The sequence below is a fragment of the Ictidomys tridecemlineatus genome, unplaced genomic scaffold, assembly GCF_052094955.1.
Source record: "Ictidomys tridecemlineatus isolate mIctTri1 unplaced genomic scaffold, mIctTri1.hap1 Scaffold_439, whole genome shotgun sequence".
NCBI classification, from domain to species: Eukaryota; Metazoa; Chordata; class Mammalia; order Rodentia; family Sciuridae; genus Ictidomys; species Ictidomys tridecemlineatus.
Window position 1 is genome coordinate 110880 of NW_027522840.1, and position 9734 is coordinate 120613.

General features: G+C 36.8%; 1 pseudogene; it reads right to left on the bottom strand.

Moving 5' to 3' along the window:
* Nucleotides 1-6078: 6078 nt before the first annotated feature.
* On the bottom strand, nt 6079-7124 carry LOC144373574 (olfactory receptor 2AE1-like; annotated as a pseudogene).
* Between the last annotated feature and the right edge of the window lie 2610 nt (nt 7125-9734).

The following is a 9734-nucleotide window of genomic DNA, read 5'->3' on the forward strand; positions in this document are numbered from 1 at the left end:
TCTCTGCCCTCAGGTTGGTGAAAGTAACGAGGGTGTCATTGTGCAGAGTTAGAAGCTGCTGGGGAAAGTGGGGAGTTAGAAACTGAGTACCAGGAAGATGGTGATAAAGGTGACTCAAGATAGAGGCTCCTGCTTTCAGCGGTGGGGTGTCTTTTGTGGTGGAGGAAGCCTGGCAATGGTGTTGGATGATGAGTTCAGCAGCAAGCTCTGTTGATGGCAGTGTCAGCTGACTTCAGAGCCTGTGTGAATTTCCTAGGTGCTGACAGGCACTGTGCATAGGTGATTATGTCAGCTGCTGCAGAGTCCCAAGATGGCAGTGATCAGGGGATTTCCCACATTGGTAGATGAGGGTCCACACAGGGGTGGCAGACTGAGTTCTTACTCATGGGATGATTCAGGTGTCCTCAATGGAAGCAGCATCTGTGATTACTGCTTGAGTTGGTGGCCAAAAGTTCTTTGGGGGGTGCTGCTGCCACTGCCATGGATGGTCTCACAAAGGTATCCAGTAGTCTTGCGTGGGCTAGTATTTGGGAGACCTACTCTGATGCTGAGTCCTGGAGCCCTGGACAGGCAAGGTGCTTCCTGCATGGGGTGGGAATATTGCTGGCAGAGAAGCCATATTCTCACATGTGATGGAAACAAGAACCAGCCATTGGTCAACAGATAATTCTGATAGTGTGTGGATCTGTGCTGGTCCTACTTCTTGCTGCATGTGTAGCAGAAGGAGGGTAAAATGGCACAGATTTAAATATTGTGTGTTTTCTCTATTCAGAATCTTTGGGGCCTACAGTGAAGGCATAATGACTAGAACATCCTGGTACACAGAGGAAGGATGCCACACTATCTTCATTCACACTGAGTGGAACAGGGGTTTGCAGGGGCATGACCAAAGGGCCAGCTACATCCAGAGACAGTTAATGTTGATTACCTCAACAATTCACAAGATTCCTTTGTGAAAAAAAAAGTGAAGAGCATCAGAGATTTAGATGTCTTTCATCCACTTTTTCTTATAATTACTATGTGAACTAGCATTTCTTTTTCTCTTTCAAATAACAACTTTGTTAAGATACCATTTACATTATAAAAATAGAGTCATGTTATATGTAGTCTTTTGTGATGTAAATGGCTATCATTTAGCATTTTGTTTACAAGTGAAATATCTATCAGTACCTCAGATTTTATGACCAAATAATATTTTATTGTATTTATTTATCACAATTTGGTAATCTATCCATCATTGATGAACATTTGGGTGATTTCCACCTTTTGGCCATTGTGAATAGTGCTGTTATGAATAATATTGTGAAACTTGTTGTGAACTCTAGTTTTCAATTTCTTCTAGTGTATACTCAGGAGTGAAATTTATGGCTTATGCAATAAATCTGTGTTTCACTTAATAAAGAACCACCAAAAATATTTTCTATAATAGTTGTACCATTTTGCTTTCTCACCAAAAATGTATGAGAGTTCCAATTACTTCATGTCTTTTCTAAGACTTTGTTTCTACCTCTAATTTTAGACATTGTAGTGAATGTAAGATGGCATCTCCTGTGGTTTTCATTTGTATCATCCTATTGATTACTAGTACTGAGCAATGTTAGTTACTTTTTTATTTGTTCTGTTTAGGTGTACATGACAGGAGAGTATATTTTGACATATTTATACAAAATAGAGAACATCTTATTCTAATAAGAATCCCAGTCTTGAGGATGAACAGGATGTGGAAATTCACTGTGGTGTATTTATCTGTGTAAATAGGAAAGTTAAGACAGATCCACTACTTTAAAAAAATATCTATCCATGGGCTGGGATTGTGGCTCAGTGGTAGAGCACTTGCCTGGCATGTGTGAGGTACTGTGTTCAATTCTCAGCACCACATATAAGCAAATAAATAAAGGTCCATCCATAACTAATAAAAATATTTAAAAAAAATATCTATCCAAGTCTTTTGCGCAAGTATACCCAAAGAATTTGTCTTTTCATTTTGAGGCTTAAGAATCTTTATATAGTCTTCATAGAAGTCCTTCTTAGATTATGATTTACAACAGGTTTGTCCTATTCTATAGATGTCTTTTCACTTTCTTGATATTTTCCTTTAAAGCACAAAGTTTTTAGTTTTTCTTGCAATTTATTACTTTCATGGAAGCTACTACATACGTCAACCATTCAAATGAATGAACTAGATTTCAAAATCTTAAATGTGTTAATCTCAAAGCTGTAAAGTTCATAAAAGAAAATCAATTGACAGAAAATGCATGTAATATGATACTATTTATAAAAATGTTAAAAACTCAACATGTCACGGAAACTTACATTTGAATGATGTGTCATTTATGTGTTTTCCTTATATTGTTTGTAATTTAAGTATCAAATCTCAGGCTCCATTGAGGTCATATGGATTTACACAGTTGTTGTGATTTCCTGCCAAGAATTGCTTAGCTTTAACTCTCATACGTTCGTATTTCAACAATTTTGAGTTAAATTCTACATACAGAGTCAGGTAAGGACAACACTTTATTGTTTTGCATGTAGCTATTCAGTTGTTCCAGTTTCATTTTTTGAAGAGTGTCTGCCCCATTCAGTGGCAATGGCACCTTTCTCAAAAGTCCACAGGTCATAGACAGGTGGGTTTCTTTATGAACTTCAAATCATATTTCATTTAACTACATGTTACCCATCTGCCAGGACCAATAATTCTGTGTTTCACTTAATAAAGAACCACCAAAACTTTTTTCTCTAATAGTTTTACCATTTTGCTTTATCACTAAAAATGTATTTTTGGTTTGCGTTAAGTTTTTAAATCAAGTAATGTGAATCTTTCATTTTATTTTTGATTTTCAAGATCATTATGGCTATTTGGGGGTCCTTTTAAATTCAATTTGAATTTTAAATCAATTTGCCAATTTCTACAAAAAAAGTCAGCTAAGATTCTCTTACAAAGGTCATTCTAATCTGCAAACTGATTTCAAGAGTACTGCCATTTTGCTGATATTAAGTTTTCTGAACCGTGAATCTGGAATGTTTTTTGTTAGTCATGTAGATTCTCTTTAATTTATTTCAACAGTGTTTTTTAGTTATTATTGTACCAGTTTTACTCACATTTTTGGCTTTTTAAAAATATTTTATATAATAGATGGCACAATATATTTTATTTTTATGTAGTGCTGAGGATCAAACCCAGTACTTCACATGTGCTAGGCTAGCACTTTACCAACTGAGCTACAGCCCCAGACCTGTATTGCACTTTTGTCAGTTTGATTCCTAAGTATTTGTTCTTTTCAATGATATCATAAATTGAACTATTTTCTTCATTTCTTAATTTTCCTTTTATCACAGTCTATAGAAACACAGTTTCTTTTTGTATACTGATCTTCTATCCTTCAGTTCTCATTCTCAGACAAAATTGAGAATCAGTGATATCAATAATTTCTTAACATTATGAAGGATTTATACAGTCTAGGGTAATCCTGATTGACCTCAGGAGTCCTTTTACAGAAAAACTACTTTTTTTTCATTTCAGTAATAACTATTTCTGACTCTTATTTCCCACTTCTTCTCATCCTTCAAATTCTAGTTCAATATACAAACTCTTCCAAGGAGTCCACCCCATCTAATGCACGACTCCTTCCCTCCTCCATTTTGTTATTGGTTACTGCAAACTGTTTTCATCATCTAAGTTAATATTTTGTTATTATAACATCCCATTCATAGGACTATATTTAAACCAGTTTGACTCTGCTTTAAATTTAGTTTTCTAAATGTGGTGTTGAGACTTGAACCCAGTGCCTCAAACAGGCTATGCAAGCACTCTAACACCGAGCCACAACCACAGCACCTGGAAGCCTATTTTTTCTGTATCTTAGTACATCATCCACCTTAACTACATCATCTTATTTATGCCTTTCATAAACTCCAAGTGGTGACTTGTAAGTGGACCTCACCCATGCAAAGCATTCAGTAAATATTTAAGAAGTGACTTGAATTAGAATTAGATTTCATGGCTGTCATTTTTTGTTCTTTTTAATTTTAAAATTTTACAAATGATATTTCTCTCCCTCTTTCTGTGTGTGTGTGTGTGTGTGTGTGTGTGTGTGTGTGTTGTGTATGCACATGCACACACGTTTCTCAGTATGCAGAAAATATTTGCAAATTATTTGAAATTTAAAGATAGTAATTTGTTATATTTATTGATCAATGTGGAATCACTTCTATGAAAAATGTAAAGTTGTCACTGAGTCATAAAAAGCAAGGTCTTATATGACTTATTTCTAGGGATTGTTAATTTAATATGTAAATCCTCCTCCATCTGTTATTTTTTCCATTTGGGAAATGAGAGGAGAGATATGCATATCATTTTCTTTGAGGATTCAGGGCAGCCATGTAGCTATGCTTCATGTATGTCCATATATGGAACTTAGACCTGATAAAAAATAAGTCTCTAGTACACCTGGGATAGGGTAGGTACTTTCTGCAAGCTCCTAGTCTTTCCCAGCAGGAATTTCTCAATCTCTATGACAACTGTCTTCCCTTCCCTTTCCTGGGATCAGAATAATACTCTGCTGAAAGTACCCTTGACAGCAAAGGAATGCCTTGGTCAGAATGGGACAAAAGTGCTTCTCAAAACTCTGTAGAACTCAAATGTTCCCCATTTGCACTTCTCTTGGAAGTAAAGACAAAAAGGAGCCTTGGAGGGGGAAAGCATAAAATTTCCCTGAAGGTTTTGTCCATCTTTAAACTGCATTGGTTCAATCAAGAGGCATAAATGGACTCTTTTAGAAGAGAAGGACTACTCATATACTTCAAATTATAAAACCTACTCAGGGTTTTCTATGTAACCCATGCATGAAAAAACCTGAAGAAACATCCATGAAGTTCATTTTATTTAGCTTTACAGAGAGTTTGACTCTGGTTTAAATTTTTCAAATTCATCCATTTTACTTAATTTTTTTTTCTTTGTGGTACCAGGGAACTCAGGGCCTCACCATTGCTAGGCAAGTGCTCATCCATTGAGCCTCATCTCCAACTCTCTTGATAAAATTTAAATTAAAAAAACACAAGCCAACATGATTTATCCCATGCATGGTAGTGAATAGATGCTCATAAAATATTTTGTTGAATGGACAGATGTATATATGCTTTCACTATCCAATCTTGACAAAGCTTATAAAATAAATGGAAGAAATCCTAGACATACAAGTTTAAAAGTAGTTTTCATATGTTTATACAGCATTATTATCTGAAATTTACCTTTTCTAATTTCTTCTGGTTTGGGTGCTTCATTTACTACTTTTAAGTATGCTATATTAATGTTTTCAGATTTCTCTGAAATTCAACAGGGAATCATTACTTAAGCCAGAAAAACCAATGTTCTAAAGATTGTGTCAAGAGAAAAGCCTGTAAAGTAGAATCTGAATCTTCCTGAAGATTTATGTTTTGTTCTTAAAGAAAGATGTATGTCAGAACAAAAGAAATCTTGATTTGCTCAGTGAATAAAAAAATGAATTTAAGATAGATTGATGCTGCTCTTGAGTTACTAGTGATGCTGGACCTTCTCTGGGCTTGGTAAGAGTCTCTACAAAGTACTCTGTGTTGTGTAATGAAAAGGAGGTGACCACCTCATTGCCAAACGTGAAGACTTAGCCTTTGTTGTTCTCTTGGGACTCTCTCCAACACTCTCCATACCCTTACCTCTTTATTCCTTCCCTTATGAATTCATAAACACTGATTCAATGAACTATAAAGGTCTATGAGTATAAATTTTGTATCATCTACCCTTTTGTTCAAAACAGCCTTTACTTCCCATGATTCTGATATTAAGCAACACATTCTAATTTTACACTCCATAAATACCCTCTGGTGGCATAATTTACATAAGTCTTGGCAATAAATAATAATAGAAAATGTCCTTAAATATTTATCTTAATATTTTTACATTGTCTCTGACCATTATATGTCTTTTTTAATGGGGTTTGTAAAGATATTTCTCTAATACTCTGAATGATTGCAGACACATACGCAATGCTGCTTGATTTCCTGTGACTAAGTTAAAAAAGTGAAGTTAGTCATAAACCACTTTATTCTTGGAGTAGTCAGAGAACATAAGGTATTTGGACTCTTGAAAACTCTTAGAGATTTACTCAGAATAACATCTACATTTGAGACAAACACAGGTATACTCATTGGGAGATAAAATCTCTCCTCAACACTCTCCTCGGAGTCTTAGCTACATCCTTATTCCAGAGAGTATAAATCAGAGGATTCAGAGTAGGAGTAATGATGCTATAGAACACAGAACCAACTTTGTCTTGCGTGGAGTGCGCTGGGACCTGGTTCTCATGTATGAGAAGATGCAGGCACCAAACCAGAGAGAGACCACAGTGAGGTGGGAGCTGCAAGTGGCAAAGGCATTTCTCTTACTCCCAGCTGAATGCATCTCAATGACACTGTGCAGGATAAAGCCATAGTATGTAGAAACCAGGATGATGGGGAGGAGGAGAAGCACTATGGTGCTGATATATGCTGTGGTCTCATTAACAGTGACGTCAACACACACCAACTTTACAACAGCTGGATACTCACAGTAGAATTGGTGTATTTTCCGAGTTCCACAGAAAAGAAAGTGCATCAAGATGACTGTGTGAATTAGGGAGTTCAGAGATGCCCCCAACCATGAGGTGAGGGCCATCATCAGTGCCACCTTCCTGCTCATGAGCACAGTGTAATGCAGAGGATGACAGATGGCAACATACCTGTCACAGGACATGGGAGCTAGCAGAAGACACTCAGCACTACCCAGAGACAAATAGAGAAAGTGCTGGGTGGCACATCCCAGGAAGAAGATGGACTTGCTGCCAGACAAGTAGTTGGTAGTTATCTTGGGGATGGTTGTGCAGATGTGCATCAGGTCCATGAGGGAGAGCTGGCTGAGCAGGAAGTACATGGGGGTGTTAAGTCCACGATCCACACAGATGAGGAGGATGGTGAGGGTGTTGCCACTCAGTGCAACAAGGAAGATCACCATGGTCAGGCAGAAAAGAAAAAGGTGGGTTGGGGAGTCATCAAAGAGCCCTTCAAGGATGAAGTCTGGCAGAGATGTCTGATTCCTCAGCCACATGCTCCCTTCTCAGCCCCTGGGGAAACAGGGAGTAGAGACAAATTTTGATGCCCAAAATATGGGATCCTTCATACATGATGATAAGCACTTTGATCCAAGAAAACATTTGTGGAGAGATTTTTTTCCTACATGTAATTATCCAGCACCTGAAATTATTGAAATATATATATATTTTTAAAACAGGCATTATAAGGTGAAGATAGCATAAAGCAGGGCGGACAAGAGGCAGACTAAATCTGAAAGCTTGAGCTGTAACTCCACAAAGGAAGACAAAAAAATGTCAGGTGTGCTTGCCTATGGAATCAGTGGCTGGGATTCTTTTTTTATTGACTGTTTTTAGTTATGCAAAATATTTGAGTTTGTTTTAACATAATTCTAACGCATAAAATATAATTTGCTTTAATTCAGTCCCTAGTACTTCCCCTTTCTCTCTCCTTCTCCCTTTCTCTTTTCCCTTTCCTCTACTCTACTGATCATTCTGCTATTGATTTATATTTCTTCATTAGTTACTTTTGGATATACATCCAGATTAGATCCATATGGTATGTTTATATAGGCACCTGGGAAATTTAGGTCAGATTTCTTTTTTTTTAATATTTATTGTTTAGTTCTCAGTGGACACAACATCTTTGTTGGTATGTGGTGCTGAGGATCGAACCCGGGCCGCACGCATACCAAGCGAGCACGCTACCGCTTGAGCCACATCCCCAGCCCTAGGTCAGATTTCTAATGAGGCTGAATGCACACCCCTAGCCCAGAATTCAAAGAACCTAAAAGAGAATCCTGGGGAAGGTAGAGCAACTGCAGGCCCAGCCACTGCTCCATGTCAGTGAGGTGTGAGCCAGCTGACCAGCAACTACATATTAGTACTACAGGATGGCTGCTTCCTTTCTAGCCTCTAATCTCCCAGGAAACTCCTCTAAGATCCACCTTAAACAGAAAAGATGGATTAGAGAGAATTTGGTGAAATGTAGTTCATCCTAGCCAACCTCACACATCACAAATTCACAACAGTCCATCTTCTGTCAATTTGAAACACACATATCTTTTTCAGTCAGGTTAATCTCCAAATACAACAGTTACCTGCCTAAAAAATACAATACATCCAGCATGAAAGCAAATGTTAACCCTTTCTTCAGGCAAAAATCCACAGTTCTTTAATTTGCCTATGGGAGACAGTCATTCTTCTGAAACATGTGACCCTTTTGTCTCCTAGTACTTCAAAATTATCTGGTTAAGATATATTCAGAATATTCATGTGGAAACAAGAAATAAATCCTCATTACTCCTACCCACAGAATAGATCATCTTATCCAAAAAAGTATTTACCCATTCTTTAGCTATCAGCCATTTCCTCACTCAGTTCTAGAATCTGCCAAACAGAACCATGAACAAACCAGGCATGGTAGCAGGGGTAAAGATTATCCCTGGATTTAGCACAATGGACTTCTACTCACCAAGGTAAATCTGCCTGAAGCAACTGCTAAATACCCACTGCCAACAGCAAAAAACAACCTGAGTTGATAGCACCCTGATAGTATTGGACTACTTTTAACATAAAATGGACACTTGTGGGTTTTTTTTGTTTGTTTGTTTTTTATTTTGTGATTCCATTTTCTGAGAGTTGGGATGTCCCTGCTGCCACTTTAGGATCCTCATAATAACTGAATCAGCAGGTGAAGAAGTTCACCCTATGGCACGGAGTGATTGATTCTGACTAGGAAGGGGAAACTGAGTTGTTACAACTACACAATACAGAGGAGGAAAAGGAAGTATGAAATCGGGACATTTTCTAAAGTTCCTCTTCAAACTCCCAGGTCCTGTAATGTAGAGCAATAGAAAAGTAAAGCCCAAGTCAGATCATGCTGATAATAGCTCACATCCTTCAGAAAGAAAGTTTTGGGTCACCCTACCAGTCCAGAAACAATGACTACCTATGAACCAAGGAAATATGGACTGGGAAGTGAAATAGGATAGTTATAAACACCAATAATGACCATGTGGAAAACCCTCAGGAACACAAACTACCATAGTTTGTGCATTTCTTCCTAATGCTGATAAGAATATTATCCATTAATATTATAGAAGTCAAGTGTTTATTTCATTTTCATCCTCTTATCAAACATAAGAGGAATTAATAAAACCTCATATCATATTTGAGTATTTCAATAACTAGATATAAAAGGAGGAGAATGAATCAGTAGGGATAGAATAAATTTCACACAAAATACAAAAAAGGATTTTTTCCCCTAAATGAGGAAAGGATTGTATATTTTACATACTCTTCTTGGAAAAAGAAGATGATAGAATAGTCATATCAGACTAGGTAAAAGGATATTTTATGTTGTCTTTATTTGACTATTGATTATAATTTTTGAAAATGTGAATGGATGCTGTGTTGACACAAAACAAAGCAACAATACCTATGCTCTAGGAAGACTTGTGAGGATCATGACATTCATAAGAGTGAACACAAATAATTAAAAATATGTGAGTATTAAAAAAACTTAAAAAATAAAAACAAAAACCACAGGACTGAATGCATTCTGATCAAATATCATTTTTTTCCAGGAAATAAAGAGCTCACATTAATTTTTCCTGTGCCCTAGAGTCACTCTAG